Source organism: Pongo abelii, chromosome X (assembly GCF_028885655.2).
Source record: "Pongo abelii isolate AG06213 chromosome X, NHGRI_mPonAbe1-v2.0_pri, whole genome shotgun sequence".
In the NCBI taxonomy this organism is placed as follows: Eukaryota; Metazoa; Chordata; class Mammalia; order Primates; family Hominidae; genus Pongo; species Pongo abelii.
The window spans coordinates 105,525,132-105,544,690 of NC_072008.2; the positions used below are offsets into that span (position 1 = coordinate 105,525,132).

General features: G+C 36.5%; 1 long non-coding RNA gene across 1 annotated transcript in view; it reads right to left on the reverse strand.

Annotated features, from left to right (window-relative positions):
- Window positions 1-2,055: 2,055 nt before the first annotated feature.
- The window catches only part of LOC134760899 (uncharacterized), a 266,329-nt gene continuing 248,825 nt past the window's right edge, over window positions 2,056-19,559 (reverse strand). Inside the window, exon 3 of the long non-coding RNA XR_010138965.1 lies at window positions 2,056-2,148. This is a non-coding gene — a long non-coding RNA (uncharacterized LOC134760899). The remainder of the gene's footprint in view (window positions 2,149-19,559) is intronic.

Sequence of the window (19,559 nt, forward strand, 5' to 3'; positions counted from 1 at the left end):
CACTCATAGGTGGGAATTAAACAATAAGAACACTTGGACACAGGAAGGCGAACATCACATACTGGGGACTGTTGTGGGGTTGGGGGAGGGGGGAGGGATAGCATTAGGAGAAATACCTAATGTAAATGACTAGTTAATGGGTGCAGCACACCAACATGGCATGTGTACACATATGTAACAAACCTGCACGTTGTACACATGTACCCTAGAACTTAAAATAAAAAATATATCTATATATATATAAAAAAGAAAAAATAATAAAACCTCTGGGACCCTCCAATGTTTCATCCATAGATGGAGATTTTAGAAAGTTTGCTTGGCTAACTCTGAAATACATACCAACTTCTTTGAAAACAGATGGCTATAAATATATGAGATAATGCGCTCTTCATAACAACTGTGTTAAATGGATTTTTAATTATCACTTCTATTTTACAAAATACAAGAAACAGGAGTTAAAAAACATTAAGTAATTTACTCAAAGTTACTTAAAGCAAGCAGAGCCAATATTCTATCCTAGATCTATGACTCCTAAGACCTTTGAACACTATTTGACTGTACTATGCCTACTTCCTTTACCATTGTGATGATTCTGGATGAGATCATTTAAGAAACGGCTTTGTAAACCATAAAGTGTTATATGAATGTACAGCATCATTATTAGTATTGATTCCAACAACTGAGAGAGCTATAATTGCCTGTAATAAGATTGATCATGCTTCACGATATAACCAATAAACTAGCTAAACCTCAAATTCTAATCCCCAAATGTTCGTACAAAGCATGACTGAAAACAAATGAATTCATATTGATCAGCTCTAAAAATAATAGAACCTAATTATAACATTTGTCCTGTGGCAGCTGCTTTTATTCCCCTATTTCTCATCATATATCACACAGAGAAAAGCCCCTTTTTCTCATGCCTGCCATCATTTATCCTTAAGGAAACAAAGACCTCTCTTCTCTGTCTCCTCAAACTTGAAAGATAAAACAAGATATAATGAAGAAGTGTGAAGAGCAGAGAATTAGTGAGTCTACTCCTTTTTCCTCCTTTTGTAAGACGGTTTGATTTGATTCAATATCAGCCCAGAAAGACGGAGGATATTTCTTTTCGTGGGGTTCTGTCAATAGAAATCAGACAATCTAATTTAAGGAAAATAGGAAGGAAAAAATTCAAACTTACTGCTATTTTACAATCCAAAAGCTAGTATGTAGAATGAATATCTTTGAACCATTGCTATGTAAGGTTTTCAAAACACTGAAGCTGTCCCTTTATCAGGTCTAGCATTTCCCGTAGAAGCAAATGATAAAATATGAAGAGTAAAAACTGTTTCAATATCATTATAAAGTACAGATTTGTAGTTCTGTACATTCAAAATAGAAAATAAAAAATTAAACTTAAGGATTTAATCTGATTTAGGCCTAATGAACTTTGCTCAATAGTGTGTTACCAACATCTAGCCATTTCAAAAAATCACATCTTTACCATTTTACATAATTAAGTCTCTCTGCATCTCACAACTCTACAGAAACCAGTACTGGTGGTTACAAGTTAAAGTGTCCACTTATTTTCTCTCACAACTTATCTCTGACCTTGTCAAATTTCCTCTCCAATAATATGCATCATATAAATGTATAGTCCTTAATATATAAAATGTCAGGCATATACATAGAACTTTATAGTTTCCTTAACACTTTCATATGTACTGTTATATTTATAATTAAGCATATTTTAAATGGTCATTTTTAAGTGGTCGTCATTAAAACATAGAGTATCTACTTTGTACTTAGAAAGAGAAGTAAATTTTAGATCACTTACTTTTTGACACTTATCTTTAGTGACTAAGACAAATATTTATCTAATTTCTATCTGCAACAAGTTTTTCAATTGCTTTAATCACTGTTCTCTGATCTGTTATTTATACCTCGGCAAGTTTTTTTTAATCAATCAGCTTACTTTTTTTTTTTTACAAATAGTTTTATCTTTAAAAAATCATTTCATAGATCAAAAAACCATAGGAACCAACTTTTTAAGTCTTAGATGTTTTTCATATATCATTTACTGGTGTTAAAAACAGATTTCTTACCTCTTTATTTGACTTCACATTGTCTGCATCAGCTCTGCTCTCTCAATCAACTCTGCCAACTCTAGAGATCAGGAACAATAACATGTAATCTTTAGCTTTTCTGAAGTTGAATTTCCTGTGTCTAACTATATTTAACCTTTTACTAGAGGCTTTGAAATGGGGTTAGCATAATAATTTGTTAGTTTACAAATAAAGGCATGTGGTCAATTTTTGGCATGTCATGAGTTGTTTTTGCTGAGAACAGGATGTGAGTACACTGGTGAGAGTAACTTAATTGTATTTGAATTTTTCCACATCCCATTGTGCCTAATACACCACTTGCCACATAATCAGTACTCAATACATGCCTGCTAAATTTTAATTGTGTAAATAATGAAATAATTTAAGATTATAATTTGGATTTATTTTTTAAATGTTGAACTGAATTCCTGAATTAGACAATGTTTGGTGCTTAGTCTGGAATTAAAGACCCCCAGATTGTTTCAAAAGCTCTCCCAGAGAGTAATAATACACATTTGGCCATAATAAACCTTACTTATTACATGAGAGTTAGGCATATAACATTTAAATCTCTATCATAATTTCAGATCTTTGGTCAAGACCTGCTACCTAAGTGAAAACAATTTTTAATACAAGAGCAGGCTTAGTGGCAAACTTTCATTCATACCTTAAAGTGAATACCATTAAAATGGCAAAAACTGATTTATATGCTAAGTTTCCAACACAGACAAAGTCTTCCAATGGCTCCAGAGTGCTCAATTATGGAAAGAAATGGGAAAAAAGCATAAATACATGAACAACAACAACAAAAAAAGCCTTACTCCTGCCAAACTACAAAAAAAGACACATGGGAAAACTTGATATTTAAAAAAAAAACAACAAAAAGAATGGATGGGCTATAATGCAGCAATTTTAAAAGGAAATAAGGCACTCAAGCAATTAAATATAAAAAGTTCAAGAAAGAAAGTCAAAACTACTTTGAGTTGTTTTTTATTTTTTATTTAGTTTTTATTTTTTGGAAGCACAAAACTCATAGGGTCTATAAAACAATAACACAATTTTAAAAAGTAGGCAACAATATGATGAATAGAACACTCCCAGGTCACACCTCAATGTATTATTATTATGATTATTATTATTATGATTATTATATTATTATTATTATTATACTTTAAGTTCTGGGATACATGTGCAGAACGTGCAGGTTTGTTACATAGGTATACACATTCCATGGTGGTTTGCTGCACCCATCAACCCATCACCTACATTTGGTATTTCTCCTAATGCTACCCCTCCCCTAACCCCCCCATCCCCTGATAGGCCCTGGTGTGTGATGTCCCCCTCCCTGTGTCCATGTGTTCTCATTGTTCAACTCCCACTGATGAGTGAGAACATGCAGTGTTTGGTTTTCTGTTCTTGTGTTAGTTTGCTGAGAATGATGGTTTCCAGCTTCAACCATGTCCTGCAAAGGACATGAACTCATCCTTTTTTATGGCTGCATAATATTCCATGGTGTATATGTGCCACATTTTCTTTATTCAGTCTATCATTAATGGGCATTTGGGTTGGTTCCAAGTCTTTGCTATTGTGAACAGTGCTGCAGTAAACATACGTGTGCATGTGTCTTTAAAAACAAGCTGGTACAAAAAGAGGAAATTCACTAGTCCTAGAATATCTCAGAGATAAGATGACTGTCAACTACTCCGATAATTTATGTCACTTTTCAACAGACTGATTTTTGACTTGGATTGTTTTTATGCAATTAAAAATCATAATAACCTTAAAATATTTCTACCCTACATGCAATGTTTAGCATTTAATGAAATGTAATGTTGAGAGGAGGGAAGCGGGGAGAGATGGTGGAATAGAACACTCCAGAGATCATCCCCCCTGCAAGGACACCAATTTAACAATTAGCTATACAGAAAAAAAAAAAAAAAGACCTTCATAAGAACCAAAAATCAGATGAAACCTCATAGTACCTGGTTTTAAATTCCTTTCATTAAAAGAGGCACTGAATAGATAGAAAAAAATAGTTTTGAATTGCAAATGTCACCACTTCCCCACCCACCTCAGGACCACTACCCCCCATCCCCTGACAGTGATGGTGTGGTGCAGAGAGTGTCTCTGGATGCTGGGGGACAAAGACAATGGCAATTGTGAGGCACTGAACTCAGTGCTGTTCAGTTAGAGCAGAAAGCAAAACCAGATCAAATTCAGATTAGACCCGCCTACAGAGGGAGCATTTAAACCAGACTTAGTCAAAGGGGAATTGCCGATCCCAGTGGTCACAACTTGAGTTCCCACAAACCTTTCCACAAAGTGGTAAACTGCTCTGAGTCTCTAAGTGAACTTGAAAGGCAGGCTAGGCCACAAGGACTGCAACTCTTAGGAAAGTCCTAGTGCTGAACTGGGCCCATAGACAGTGGACTGGGGGGAGGGGGATGTGACCTGCTGAGATACCGGGTTGAGGCAGTCAAAAGAGTGCTGGCTTCATCCTTCCCCTAACCCCAGTCTGCTCAGCTCACAGCTCCAAAAGAGACCCATTCCTTCTGCTTGAGAAGATAAGAAAAAAGAGAGGGGAAGACTTCTTTTTGCATCTTGGATACCAGTACAGCCACAGCAGAATAGGGCACTGGTCAGAGTTATGAGGTCTCTCTTCCAGGCCCTAGCTCCCAGATGACATTTCTAGACACAACCTGGGCCAGAAGAAAACCTGCTGCATTGAAGGGAAGGACTCAGTTCTGGCATCATGCATCACCTGCTAACTGAAGAGCCCGTGGACCCAGAATAAACAGCAGTGATAACCAGGTACTATGTCGAGGGCCTTGGGTGAGCCTCTGAGACCTGCTGGCTTCAGGTATCAACATGGCCAAAGAGGGGTAGAGCACCAAGTCAGCTAATGTGGTCCCTGATTCCAGGAATTGACTCTTTTTTTTTTTTTTTCTTCTTTTTTGAGATGGAGTCTCGCTCTGTCGTCCAGGCTGGAGAGCAGTGGTGTGATCTCGGCTCACTGCAAGCTCTGCCTCCCGGGTTCATGCCATTCTCCTGCCTCAGCCTCCCGAGTAGCTGGGACTACAGGCACCCACCACCACGTCCAGCTAATTTTTTGTATTTTTAGTAGAGATGGGGTTTCACCATGTTAGCCAGGATGGTCTCAATCTCCTGACTTCATGATCTGCCTGCCTCGGCCTCCCAAAGTGCTGGGATTACAGGCGTGAGCCACCGCTCCCGGCCAGGAATTGACTCTTAAATGATGTCTCTGAACCTGCCCTGGGCCAGCGGTGAGCCCACTGCCCTGAAGAGTGATTCCCAGGCCAGGTAGCGTTCACCACAAGCTGACTTAAGAGATTTTGGTCCTTAAGAACGCATCAGCGGTGGTCTGGCAGTACTCCTCATAACCTGTGGTGGTGATGGCTATGAGGAGAGGTTCCTCTGCCTTTGGAAAAAGGAGAGAAGAGTAAGAGAAAGGGCATCCTGTGGTTTGAGTGCCACAGCTCACCCATAGTACAAAAGAACACCAGGTAGAATTCTAGGTTTTTTGACTCTAGTCTCTGACTCTTGAAGGGCATCTCTGGACCCATCCAGAGCCTGGGGGAACATGCCACCCTGAAGATAAGGACATACACCTGGCTGGCTTTGCCCCCTGATGATTGTAGAGCCCAAGGGCCTAGAGCAAGCACAGATTGTAGCCAGGGAGTGATTATAGCAGGCCTTGGGTGAGACCCAGTGCTGTGCTGGCTTTAGGTCTCACCCAGCACGATCATAGTGGTGGTGGCTACAGGGGTGCTTGTGTCACTCCACCCCAAGATTTAGGAGGCATAGAACAGAGAGAGAAAAGCTATTTGTTTGACAGAAAGTAAGGGAAGAGAGCGAGTCTCTGCCTGTTAATCCAGAGAATTCTCAAGAATCTTGTCCAATACCACCAAGTTGGTACCTCTACAAATCTTCAAGAACCACAGGTTTACTGGGCTTGGGGTGCCCCTTAAAGCAGATAGAGTTTTGATCACAACACCCAAGTCCTTCCAAATATCTGGAAAGTTTTCCCAAAAAGGATAGCTGCAAACAGGTCCAGACATGAAGTCTAAAATGAATACCTAAATCTTCAATGCCCAGACACTAAAGAACATCTACTAGCATCAACACAATCCAGAAAAACCTGACCTCATCAAATGAACTAAATAAGGCACTAGGGACCAATCCCAGAGAAACAGAGATATGTGACATTTTAGACAGTGAATTCAAAATAGATGTGTTGAGAAACTCAAAGAAATTCAAGATAACACAGAGAAGGAATTTAGAATTCTATCAGATACATTTAACAAAGAGGTTAAAATAATTAAAAAGAATAAAGCAAAAATTCTGGAGTTGAAAAATGCAATTGATGTACTGAAAAATACATCAGAGTCTTCTCAGAGCAGAATGGATAAAGCAGAAAAATGAATTAGTGAGCTTGAAGACAGGCCATTTAAAAATACACAGTCGGAGGAGACAAAAGAAAAAAATAAACATGAAGCACAACTACAGGATCTAGAACATCATCTCAAAAGGGCAAATCTAAAAATTATTTTCCTTAAATATGAGGGAGAAACTTTATTCAAAGGGATAATAACAGAGATTTTTCACAACCTAGAGAAAAATATCAATATCCAAGTGCAAGAAAGTTATAGAACACAAAGCAGATTTAACCCACAGAAGAATAACTGAAGAAATTTATTAATCAGTCTCCCAATGATAAAGGATAAAGAAAGGATTTTAAAAGCAATAGAAGAAACAAGTAAACAAATAGCATACAATGAAATGCCAAAGCATCTTGCAGCAGATTTTTCAGTGGAAGACTTACAGACCAGGAGAGTGGAATGACATATTTAATGTGCTGATGAAAAAAACCTTTTACCCTAGAACAGTGTATCTAGTGAAAATATCCTTCAAACCTGAAGGAGAAATAAAGACTTTCTCAGACAAACAAAAGTTCAATTTCATTAACACCAGACCTGTCCTACAAGAAATGCTAAAGGGAGTACTTAAATCAGAAAAAAAAAATGTTAATAAGCAATAAATCATCACCTGAAGGTAAAAAAAAATTCATTGTTAATAGTAAGTATACAGAAAAACACATAATATCATAACATTTAACCGTGGTGTGTAAACTACTCTTATCCTTTGTAGAAAGAATAAATGATGAGCCAATCAAAAATAGTAACTACAACTTTTCAAGATGTACACAGTACAGCATGATATAAAAAGAAACAATATACTAAAGGGAGAGCAAGAGGGCCTACTAGACACAGCCAGGTGGAACAGCTCCCACTAAGGGACTGAGACAACTGGCATGCTTTTAACAGATCTTCAGAGTAAAGGTGCTAAGAGTGGAGGGAGGAAAGATACAGAAGCTGGACTGAAGAGAGAGAAAGCTGGAAACACTGCATGGGGCTACTATGCACTGGGACTTACTTTTGAACCACAACAGCTCCAGGAGTACGAGTGAGTTGAACTGTCAAGGACCAACCAGCTCTCACCATGGGCCCCTGGAAACCTGACAGGAGGAGACCCCTCAACCGTCACAGACATGTGAGTTGGCAGACAGAGCTGCTTAGAGAAGTGGTAAGGGCAGCAAGTCAGCAGATGTGGAGCCCAGAGGATTTCTTGCAGGAATGTTGGTAGCAGAGCATGGCCAAGAACAGCCATCCCCCTGTGCTTGACTTGATCCCATAGAAGACTTTAGCCCTAAGAGAACTGTCAGACCTAATCTCTGCAGGGCAGTCCTGCCCATCAGATATGGGTGGTCCAACGTGAGAGCCCCTTGGTCTGCTGGCCTCTCCTGGGGCCCCAGCCTGGCCTGCCTGCTTTCAAGGCAGTCCTGGGTGCCATGAGGGCCTACACCATATTTTCTGCACTGATAGATCCTGCCTGACCAGTGGAGAGCTCCAGTGAGGTGGTCTCTATGGCAACATGCTAGCCCACTTGCCCCCTCCCCATATTGCAGCTTTCCCAGGGTGCATGGCAACTCCCCACATCACTTTTCTGGTGTGTGTCTGCACTGGCGGGTTTTGCTTTCTTTGCCCCACTAGGATACGGGAGTGCAGTCCACATCCCACCCCCGACAACCGCCATTGCAGACAACGTCTTGGCAAGCACAGGGACAGCAAGCCCTGCCCCTGCCAGCACCCTGTCCTTGGGCTAACACTGCACAGAAAACAGCAGATCCTACCCCACATTGAGTGATCACTCCTGCTTGTGGGGTAGACAAGTCACCCAGACCTGCGCTGGCCTGCACCCCACCCCAAAATCAACTCCACATCCAGCACAACCATATACACAGTCTCAAGTAGGGGCCCCATGACCCCCACAGCTGCATTGCCTCCAACACTGTGGTGAACACCCACAGGGAGGCAGGTACCCCAGCACCTGCTAGCACTCTGCTGAAGCTGCTGCACCTCACCACCTCTCCCCAGTGTTGTGGGTTGCAAACCTAAAGGAACCAGATAACAAAGTCAGAGTCCAATGCAAGTCCCCCAGAGTTAGAGCACATAGTCCAGGAGTTGGAAGCTGAGTCTTGGCCCCTGAAAATCTTCCAGAAACAAAGCCAGTTAGCTAAATCTACCTTATACCACAATCAAAACCTCGAGGTCATCAAATATGATAAAGGAAAAAAACATTTAAACGTTGGCAAAGTCCAAAATTGAAGATAGATAAGCCCACAAAAATGAGAAATAAACAATGCAAGAACCCTGAAATCTCAAAATGCCAGAGTGCCTTTTTTTCTCCAAATGACCACATCACGTTTCCAGCATGGGTTCTGAAACAGGCTGAGATGGCTGAAATGAAAGAAATAGAATTCAGAATATGGATAGGAATTAATATCATTGAGCTACAGGAGTACGTTGAAACCCAATGCAGAGAAGCTAAAAATCATGATAAAACAATTTATGAGGTGACATAAAAATAGCCAGTATAGAAAAGTGTAAATGTAAATACACCCAACACTGGAGCACCAAGATATGTGAAGCAACTATTATTAGAAATAAAGAGATAGATAGGCCCCAGTACAATAATAGCTGGAAACTTCAAATCAAATGGATCAAACACTTATATCTAAGCATCAAACTATGAAACTACTGAAAGAAAACATTGGGGAAAATCTCCAGGACATTTATGGGGGCAAAAATTTCTTGACAAACACTGCAGAAGCATAGGAAATAAAAGCAAAAATGGACAAATGGAATCACATCAAGTTTAAAAAACTTCTGCACAGCAAGACACAATCAACAAAGTGAAAAGACAACCCACAAGAATGGGAGTAAATATTTGCATGCTATTCATGTGACAAGGGACTAATAACAAGCATATATAAGGAGCTCAAACAACTCTATAGGAAAAAAGGTAATAATTTGATTAAAATATGGACAAAAGATTTGAACAGACATTTCTCCAAAGAAGTAATAAGAATAGCAAATGGGCATATGAAAAGGTGCTAGCATCATTGATCCTCAGAGAAATGCAAATCCAAATTACAATGAGATATCTCCTCACCTCAGTTAAAATGGCTTACATCCACAAGACAGGCAATAACAAATGCTGGCAAGGATAAGGAAACACCCACACACTGTTGGTGTAAATGTAAATTGGCACAACGACTATGGAGAACAGTTTGAAGGTTGCTCAAAAAAACTGAAACTAGAGCTACCATATGATACAGCATTTCCACTGCTGGGTATATAACCAAAAGAAAGGCAATCAATATATCAAAGGCACTCCCATGTTTGTTGCTGCACTGTTCACAATAGCTAAGATTTGGAAGCCACCTAAAAGTGGCTTGATTCATCCATCAAGAGATGAATGAATAAAGAATATATGGTATTTATACACAATAGAGTACTATTCAGCCACAAAAATGAATGAGATCCTGTCATTTGCAACAACATGGATGGAACTGGAGATCATTGTGTTAAGTGAAGTCAGCCAGATACTGGGAGACAAATATTGTACGTTCTCACTTATTTTGGGAATCTAAAAACAAACAAACAAAATACCCATAGACACAGAGAGTAGAAGGATGATTATTAGAGGCTGGGAAGGGTAGTAGGGGGTTGGCGGGAAGGTGGGGATGGTTAATGGGTACAATAAATAGTTGAAAATAATTAATAAGACCTACTATTTGATAACAAAGCAGTAATATAGTCAATAATAACTTAATTATATTTTAAGATAACTAAGAGAATATAATTGGATTGTTTGTAACATAAAGGATAAATGGATGAGGGAATGGATACCCCCATCCTCCATTATTTGCTTATTTCACATTGCATGCCTGCATCAAAACATCTCATGTACCCCATAAATATATACACCTAATATTAAAATAAAGTATTCTGAAAAAAATCACATGTAATGAAAAATACTGTGAAACAGAAGCATCGTAGGAACCTATTAAACATTAAATCTTATCAAAAGTGAGAGTCCATTAATAAATAAATATGATTTGAACAGTTTTTGGGGATCATCTTTTCTTGGAATATGTATCTTTAGGAAAAGCATAGTAAATGAGAATTTAATCAGAAAATCTGCAAAAATATGAATACAGCTAAAGTCTTTTATAAACCCCACATAAGCCAGTGCTTTTCAAACTATCTGCAGTTAAACAGCATTTTTTTTCAAAGTCCCTAATTTGTTCTAGACCAATAAATTTGTAAAGCACAATAAAAATAAATAACTAGAAAATCGTAAGAGAAAAAATAAAGATTTGAAAAGACGTACCCACATCTTTTATGTTCAGATTCTACAGACTTAAAATTACCCTATCAAATTGCTATAAAATTTTCTCAAGCTTACTTTAAAATTCTATACTTAGCTTGTTGCAGACCAAAAACAAACAGCACACTGTCAACTGTGGGCACCTCACCGTATGCATCACTTATTACACTTAAAACAAAAATGAAGATAAATGTTTAGTAAACATATACTAAATGAAACAGAACACCAAAAAAAGTAGATCAGGTGAAAACAAATTTTACCTACAGAAAATATTTTGTGTTATATTAAAAGGAATATTTATTGACTTAAGTGTAAAGAAACCATTTGTTTCACATGGTGCACTAAACATCCCCTGTAAGTACACTACGCAAAATATTTCCAAAATCTTCTCTAACTGCTATACACTACTATGTTAACCATATTTGCAATCAGTCAACTATTTGGATTAAATGATAAATTTTAATGTTAAATTTCATCTTTTAAAATAAGATTTACATTTCATTAATACAATAAAGACTTACTGATGACCCACTATATGCCAGCCACTATGCTAGGCACTAAAGCTGTGTGTCAAATCTGACTTTAAGTAATGTTGGTGGAATACTAAACTTAATTCTTATGAACTATTTTTCTGCCAAAGATATGGCAGGTGAGGCCATCTACCACAGTTTCGTTATAATAAAGTGTGAGTTGGCTAGGCGCGGTGACTCACGCCTGTAATCCCAGCACTGTGGAAGGCCAAGGTGGGCAGATCTCTTGAGGTCAAGAGTTCAAGACCAGCCTGGCCAAAATAGTGAAATCCCCCACTGCTACTAAAAATACAAAAATTAGCTGGGCATGGTGGCGCACGCCTGTAATCCCAGCTACTCGTCAGGCTGAGACAGGAGAATCGCTTGAACCCGGGAGGCGGAGGTTCAGTGAACCGAGATCGCCCCACTGCACTCAGCCTGGGCGATAGAGTGTAACTTCGTCTCAGATAATAATAGTAATAATTAATAATAATAATAATAATGATAATAAAATGTGAGTTATTGCAAGCCTTGGGCTGGTTTAAAATTTTTGCTTCAGAGAACACAACATATTAAGCCTATAATATCTCATTTCTCTCTCATCAGAATGCAAAGAATTAAAATAGTTTTAATATACTTCTTGCAAGAATGCAGGGAAACAAGGACTCATGTACTACCGGTGACTCGGCAAACTGTTAGCACTTCTTTAGTGGCAATCTAACAAAAATTTTCAAAATTTGACATGCATATACTGTGTGACTCAGCAATTTTACCTCTATCAATTTATCCTCTAAATGTCCTTGCACATATGCAAAAGATTTATATCCAGAAAACCAACTAAATATCCATCATAAAGGAATGGTTTAATAATCTCACACAAACACACACACACACAGAGAGATAGAGAGAGAGAGAGAAACAGGCATTTATAATGAAATACTAAGTAACCAGTAAAAAGAATGAGGTAGCCAGCTGTGTACTGACATAAGAAAATCACTGACATGATTAACTGAAAACAAATGATTTGCAGAGAAATACAATACAGTATGATTGTATAAGTGCATGGGAAATTTCTGGAAGCATATCCAAGATATTATTGGGAGAGTTAAAGGAGTTATCTGAAATGGGAAGGAAACTCTCTTTTTGTCATATACCCTTTAATTCTATTTGAACTTTTTTACTATGCCCATGTTTTTGAATAATATAAAAAATAGAAAAAAAGTAAAACTCAATATCTTGACCAATATTACCTACCATTTGTAATTCATAAAAAGATATGTACCTCTCATTGAGGAGTAATAAAAATAATAGTTCCTTTAGCAATCAAATATTTGTGCTTCCTTTTGTTTACTTGTCTGTAAAAGTACTTATATTTTCTTGAAAATTAGAAGGCTTCACTAATGTCTCATATTAAACACCAAGTTGACAAACTCAACATATTTTTATTTTTATGTTTTATAAAACAAACCCTATATAAAGATTTGGAAAATATTGATGGGAGAAAACCTTGAAAAAATACCTTCAAAAATTTTCATGAACTTCCATTCTCATGTTCTAAAATTAATAATACACATACAGGATTTTAAAAATGTATTATTGTTACTATCAATTGATACCAATTGAATGAACGTAATACTGAATTTTTCTAGAAATGCAAACATACCATTGTTTGCACATAACTATGCATTGACTATTAGCATAATAGTACCCAAATACTGCATGCATCCTGCATTTACTTAGGAAACCTAAACTAGCTCTTTTAGACAACAGGGAAGGAAAAAACACACCACAAATGTTTCTTCTCATTTACGTTTAGGTCTCAGTAAAATAGTCTCCCATTCTGAAATCTGGTACTCTAAAGATATCCACTGGGATTACTACTGGGTTTTGGTGTAGATTTCCTACTGTCATACTGTCTTATTGTATCAATGACAGTTAAATATCTTAATTCCCTCCTCTAAGAAACTGAGCTGTGCTTTCAAAAGCTTTGATGAATATAACTGACCCTAGATCTAGCCCATAGTAATTTTGTTAAAAGTTTACCTTAAGAATGGACTACATTTCAGAGGGTCAGGCAAAATATATCAAGGGAAAATTGCAGAATTACAAGGAAATATCATCTTGTGGAGTTTCATACATACAAATAAAGTTATAAAAGCACACTTTGACTGAGAGGAGAGAATAGCTTGATAGGCTGAACTTCTATGAAGATTTTAGTATCTTTCAGTGATAGAAAAGAAGTTAGAAAGCTTAAAATATCCAGTAAGGAAGATTTATTTGGGTCAATGTCACAACAATATCTGAGCTTGGTTTGGAAGGTTGGAAAAATTTTAATCTAGTAAAAATCATATAGAAACATTTTTCTCATCAAAAAACAAAAAGATGGATAAATCAGTAAATTATTTATAGTGATAAATAGCCTAAGATGTAGGAGTAAACAACTGAATCAATTGTATCTTAACACATTAATGTGTTAAGAAACACATTAATATCATCTAAGACATTCAGTAAAATGAATATGTTTATATAGATGATAAAAGAGTTAATGACATGGTCCCTTAAATCAAGAAGATATGATTTTTATTCAGGAGACAAAATAAATAAAAGTGGAACAAAACACAACACCAGACAGAATATGATCAAATATTAAACTCTATTGTCCAGTCAATACATGTTATAAGAAATTCCTAAAGGTGCAAGTTTGAGGGCTGGAGTATCGAGGAGGTGAAACTCAAATTGATATTATTAAGATACATATTTGCTTGATAAGAAAGGAAAGGGAGAAGAAGAATGCTCTTCTCATTTCACATCCCCCCACAACAGACATACACACACACACACACATACACAAATGGTCTTATATTTTGTTTTCATATTCTATAAAGTTTGTATTAATAGCATAGGGATAAATGAGAAACCAGACATATAAAAAATATTAATTTCTGATTCCCAAAGTAGCTTTTAGGACCTCTAAGTTCTTTGGGTAAGGAGAAAAGTGAGAGAAATGGAAATCGGTGTGCTAACAAAGTTTAGTTGGTTTGTGACATAAGACATAAAATACAACTTTACAACCTAGTTCATCAACACTGCAGGTACTGGACAAATTGTTTACAAATACCCTTGCAGTTCCAGTGGAAGAACTGTGGGTGTCTTCAGCACAGGATTCTGTAATTACCTTTAAGACCAAGAGTACCTGTGAGTGGATGAACCAGTTTGGAGAAAATGCCTTCAAAATCTTAAACAACTACAAATTATTATTTCAAATATTTTGAAGACTCACATATATACGCAATTATGTATGCATATATTTATAATACAGTACTGAGTATATGCACAACAATAATTATATGTTCAGCAATAAATCCAAGTTTATCTATAACACACACCTACATACGCATGTTATTTTCATTTTTATATTTCTACACTTTAGAAATTTACCCATGAGCTGAATCAGAAGTGTCAAAGCATAGTAATAAAAGCTATTTACAAGCAGCCTAATTACCATCTCTAGCTATGCCCTGAAACTTAAATCAGACGTAACAAAGACACATTATTTAATCAGATTAACACTAGCATCTATCCCCAGAGCTCTTCTGTTAAAAATCTCTTTCTGTCAGGCCTGTATTTACCATTGTCAATCAGACTACATTGTTTGAATGTCATTTTATTTTTATTTTTTTAAAAATTGTATACCATTTAACATGTTTTATTTCAACAGGCTACTAGAGCTTTTAATGCTTCTTAAAATTCAAAATAAATTATACAAAAATCTTTGTATTTCATGTCATATTATATAAAGAAATCAAATTTGGAAGAATAATTCATGCTGTTTTAAATTTTTACATTACTTATACATTCTAATAGCTAATCAACTCTTAAGCATACTTTTTTGTTTTATTATTTTATTTTATTTTTCCTTAAGTTGTTGGAGTACAGGTGGTATTTGGTTACATGAGTAAGTTCTTTAGTGGTGATTTGTGAGATTTTGATGCGCCCATCACCCAAGTAGTATACGTTGCGCCATATTTGTTGTATTTTATCCCTCGCCACTTTCCCACTCTTTCCCCCAAGTCCCCAATGTCCATTGTATCATTCTTATACCTTTGCGTCCTCATAGCTTAGCTCCCATATATCAGTGAAAGCATATGATGTTTGGATTTCCATTCCTGAGTTACTTCACTTAGAATAATAGTCTTCAATCTAATCCAGGTCATTGAAAATGCTATTAATCCATTCCTTTTTATGGCTGAGTTGTATTCCATATATATATATATGGAATATATATATATGGAATACTATATATATATATATGTGGAATGTTGTATTCCACATATATATATATATCACAATTGTATACAATATATTGTATTCCACATATATATATATATATATATATATATATATATATATCACAGTTTCTTTATCCACTCATTGATTGATGGGCATTTGGGTTGGTTCCACGATTTTACCATTGTGAAGTGTGCTGCTATAAACATGTGTGTGCAAGTATCTTTTTCAAATGACGACTTCTTTTCCTCTGGGTAGATATCCTGTAGTTGGATTGCTGGATCAAATGGTCGTTCTACTTTTAGTTCCTTAAGGAATCTCCACACTATTTTCCATAGCAGCTGTGCTAGTTTACATTCCCACCAGCAGTGTAGAAGTGTTCCCTGATCGTTGTATCCACGCCAACATTTACTGTTTTTTGATTTTTTGATTATGGCCATTCTTGCAGGAGTAAGGTTGTATTGCATTGTGGTTTTGATTTGCATTTCCCTGATCATTAGTGATGTTGAGCATTTTGTCATATGTTTGTTGGCCATTTGTGTACCTTCTTGTAAGAATTGTCTATTCATGTCCTTAGCCCACTTTTTGATGGAATTGTTAATTTGTTTGAATTTGTTGTTGATTCTGGATATTATTAGTCCTTGGTCAGATGTATAGATTGTGAAGATTTTCTGTCACTCTGTGGGTTGTCTGTTTATTCTTTTGACTGTTCCTTTTGCCATGCAAAACTCTTTAGTTTAATTAGGTGGATATTATTAGTCCTTGGTCAGATGTATAGATTGTGAAGATTTTCTGTCACTCTGTGGGTTGTCTGGTTATTCTGTTGACTGTTCCTTTTGCCATGCAAGACTCTTTAGTTTAATGAGGTCCCTGCTATTTATCTTCGTTTTTATTACATTTGTTTTGGGGTTTTTTGGTCATGAAATCCTTGCCTAAGCCAATGTCTAGAAGGGTTTTTCCAATGTTATCTTCTAGAATTTTTAGAGTTTCAGGTCTTAGGGTTTAAGTCCTTAATCCATCTCGAGTTGATTTTTGTATATGGTGAGAGATGAGGATCCAGTTTCTTTCTCCTACATGTGGCTAGCTAATTATCCCAGCATCATTTTTTGAGAATGGTGTCCTTTCCCCACTTGATGTTTTTGTTTGCTTTGTCAAAGATCAGTTGGCTATAAGTATTTGGGTTTATTTCTGGGTTCTCTATTCTGTTCCATTCATCTATGTGCCTATGTTTATAGCAGTACCACACTGTTTTGGTGACTATTGCCTTATAGTATAGTTTGAAATCAGGTAGTCTGATGTCTCCAGATTTGTTCTTTTTGCTTAGTCTTGCTTTATTTATGCGGGTTCTTTTTTGGTTCCATATGATTTTTAGAATTGTTTTTTTCTAATTCTGTGAAGAGTGATGGTGGTATTTTGATGGGGATTGCATTGAATTTGTAGATTGCTTTCGGTAGTATGATCATTTTCACAATATTGATTCTACCCATCCATGAGCATGGGATGTGTTTCCATTTGTTTGTGTCTTCTATGATTTCTTTCAGCAGTATTTTGTAGTTTTGTTTGTAGAGGCCTTTCAACTCCTTGCTTAGATATATTCCTAAGTTTTGTTTTGTTTTGTTTTTTCAGCAAGTGTAAAACGGGCTGAGTTCTTGACCTGATTCTCTGCTTGGTCGCTGTTGGTATATAGAAGAGCTACTGATGTGTGTACATTAATCTTGTATTCAGAAACTCTGCTGAATTATTTTATCAGTTCTAGGAGTTTTCTGGGGGAGTCGTTAGGGTTTTCAAGATAAATGATCAGCAAACAGGGACAGTTTGACTTCCTCTTTACTGAGTTGGATGCCCTTCATTTCTTTCTCTTGTCTGATTGCTCTGGCTAGGACCTCCAGTGCTATGTTGAAAAGGAGTGGTGAGAGTGGGCATCCTTATCTTGTTCCCATTCTCAGAGGGAATGCTTTCAACTTTTCCCCATGCAGTATTATGTTGGCTGTGGGTTTGTCATAGAGGGCTTTAATTACATTAAGGTATGTCCCTTGTATGCCAAATTTGCTTAGAGTTTTAATCATAAAGTGATGCTGGATTTTGTCGAATGCTTTTTTCTGCATCTATTGAGATGATCATGTGATTTTTGTTTTTAAGTCTCTTTATATGGTGTATCACATTTATTGACTTGCATATGTTAAACCACCCCTGCATCCCTGGTATGAAACCCACTTGATCATGGTGGATTATCCTTTTGATATGTTGTTGGATTTGGTTAGCTAATATTTTGTAAAGGATTTTAGCATTTATATTCATCAAGCGTATCACTCTGTAGTTTTGTTTTTTGGTTGTGTCCTTTCCTGGTTTTAGTATTAGGATGATGCTGGCTTCATATAATGAATTAGGGAGGGTTCCTTCTTTCTCTATCTTGTGGAATAGTGTCAAAAGGATTGGTACAAATTCTGTTTTGAATGTCTGGCAGAATTCTGCTCTGAATCCATCTGTCCTGGACTTTTTTTGTTGGTAATTTTTTAATTACCATTTCAATCTCGCTGCTAGTTATTGGTCTGTTCAGGGTATCTAATTTTTCCTGATTTAAGCTAGGAGGATTTTAATTTTCCAGGAATTTATCCATCTCTTCTAGGTTTTCTAGTTTATGTGTGTAAAGGTATACATAGTAGCCTTAAATGATCTTTTGTATTTCAGTGGTGTCAGTTGAAATATTTCCTGTTTCATTTCTCAGTGAGGTTATTTGGACTTTCTCTTTTCTTTTATTGGTTAATCTTGCTAATGGTCTATCAAATTTATTTATCTTTTCAAAGAACCAGCTTTTTGTTTCATTTATCTTTTGTACTTTTTTGTTTGTTTCAATTTCATTTAGTTCTGATCTGATCTTGGTTATTTCCTTTCTTCTGCTGAGTTTGGGTTTGGTTCCTTCTTGTTTCTCTGGTTCCTTGAGGTGTGACCTTAGATTGTCTATTTGTGCTTTTTCAGACTTTTTGATGGAGGTGTTTGGGGCTATTAACTTTTCTTCTTAGCACTGCCTTAGCTGTATCCCAGAGGTTTTGATAGGTTGTGTCATTATTGCCATTCAGTTCAAAAATTTTTTAAATTTTCATCTTGACTTTGTTTTTGACCCAATGCTCATTCTGGAGCAAGTTATTTCATTTCCATGTATTTGCATGGTTTTGAAGGTTCCTTTTGGAGTTGATTTCCAATTTTATTCCACTGTAGTCTGAGAGAGTGCTTGATATAATTTCAATTTTCATAAATGTATTGAGTCACCTTTTATAGCCTATCATATGGTCTATCTTGGAGAAAGTTCCATGCACTGTTGAATTATCTCAGTAGATACGGAGAAGGCTTTTGATAAAATTCAACAGTCCTTTATGTTAAAAACTCTCAACAAACTAGGTATTGACGGAACATACCTCAAAATAATAAGAGCCGTGTGTGACAAACCCACAGTCAACATCACACTGAATGAGCAGAAGCTGGAAACATCCCCATTGAAAACTGACATGAGTCAAGGGTATGCTCTCTCACCAGTCCTATTCAGTGTAGTATTGGATGTGCTGGCCAGAGTGATCAGGCAAGAGAAAGAAATAAAGGCATTAAAATAGTAAAAGAAGAAGTAATCTATCCTGTTTGCGATGACATAATCCTATATCTAGAAAGCCCTGTAGTCTCAGCCTAAAAGATTCTTAAGCTGATAAACAACTTCAGCAGTCTTGGGATAAAATATCACTGTGCAAAAATCACTATCATTCTTATACAACAACAACAGTCAAGCCAAGAGCCAAATCAAGAATGCAACCCCATTCACAACTGCGACAAAAAGAAAAAAGTACCAAGAAATATAGATAACCAGAAAGGTCAAATATCTCTACAAGCAGAACTACAAACCACTGTTCAAAGAAATCAGAGATGACAAAAACAA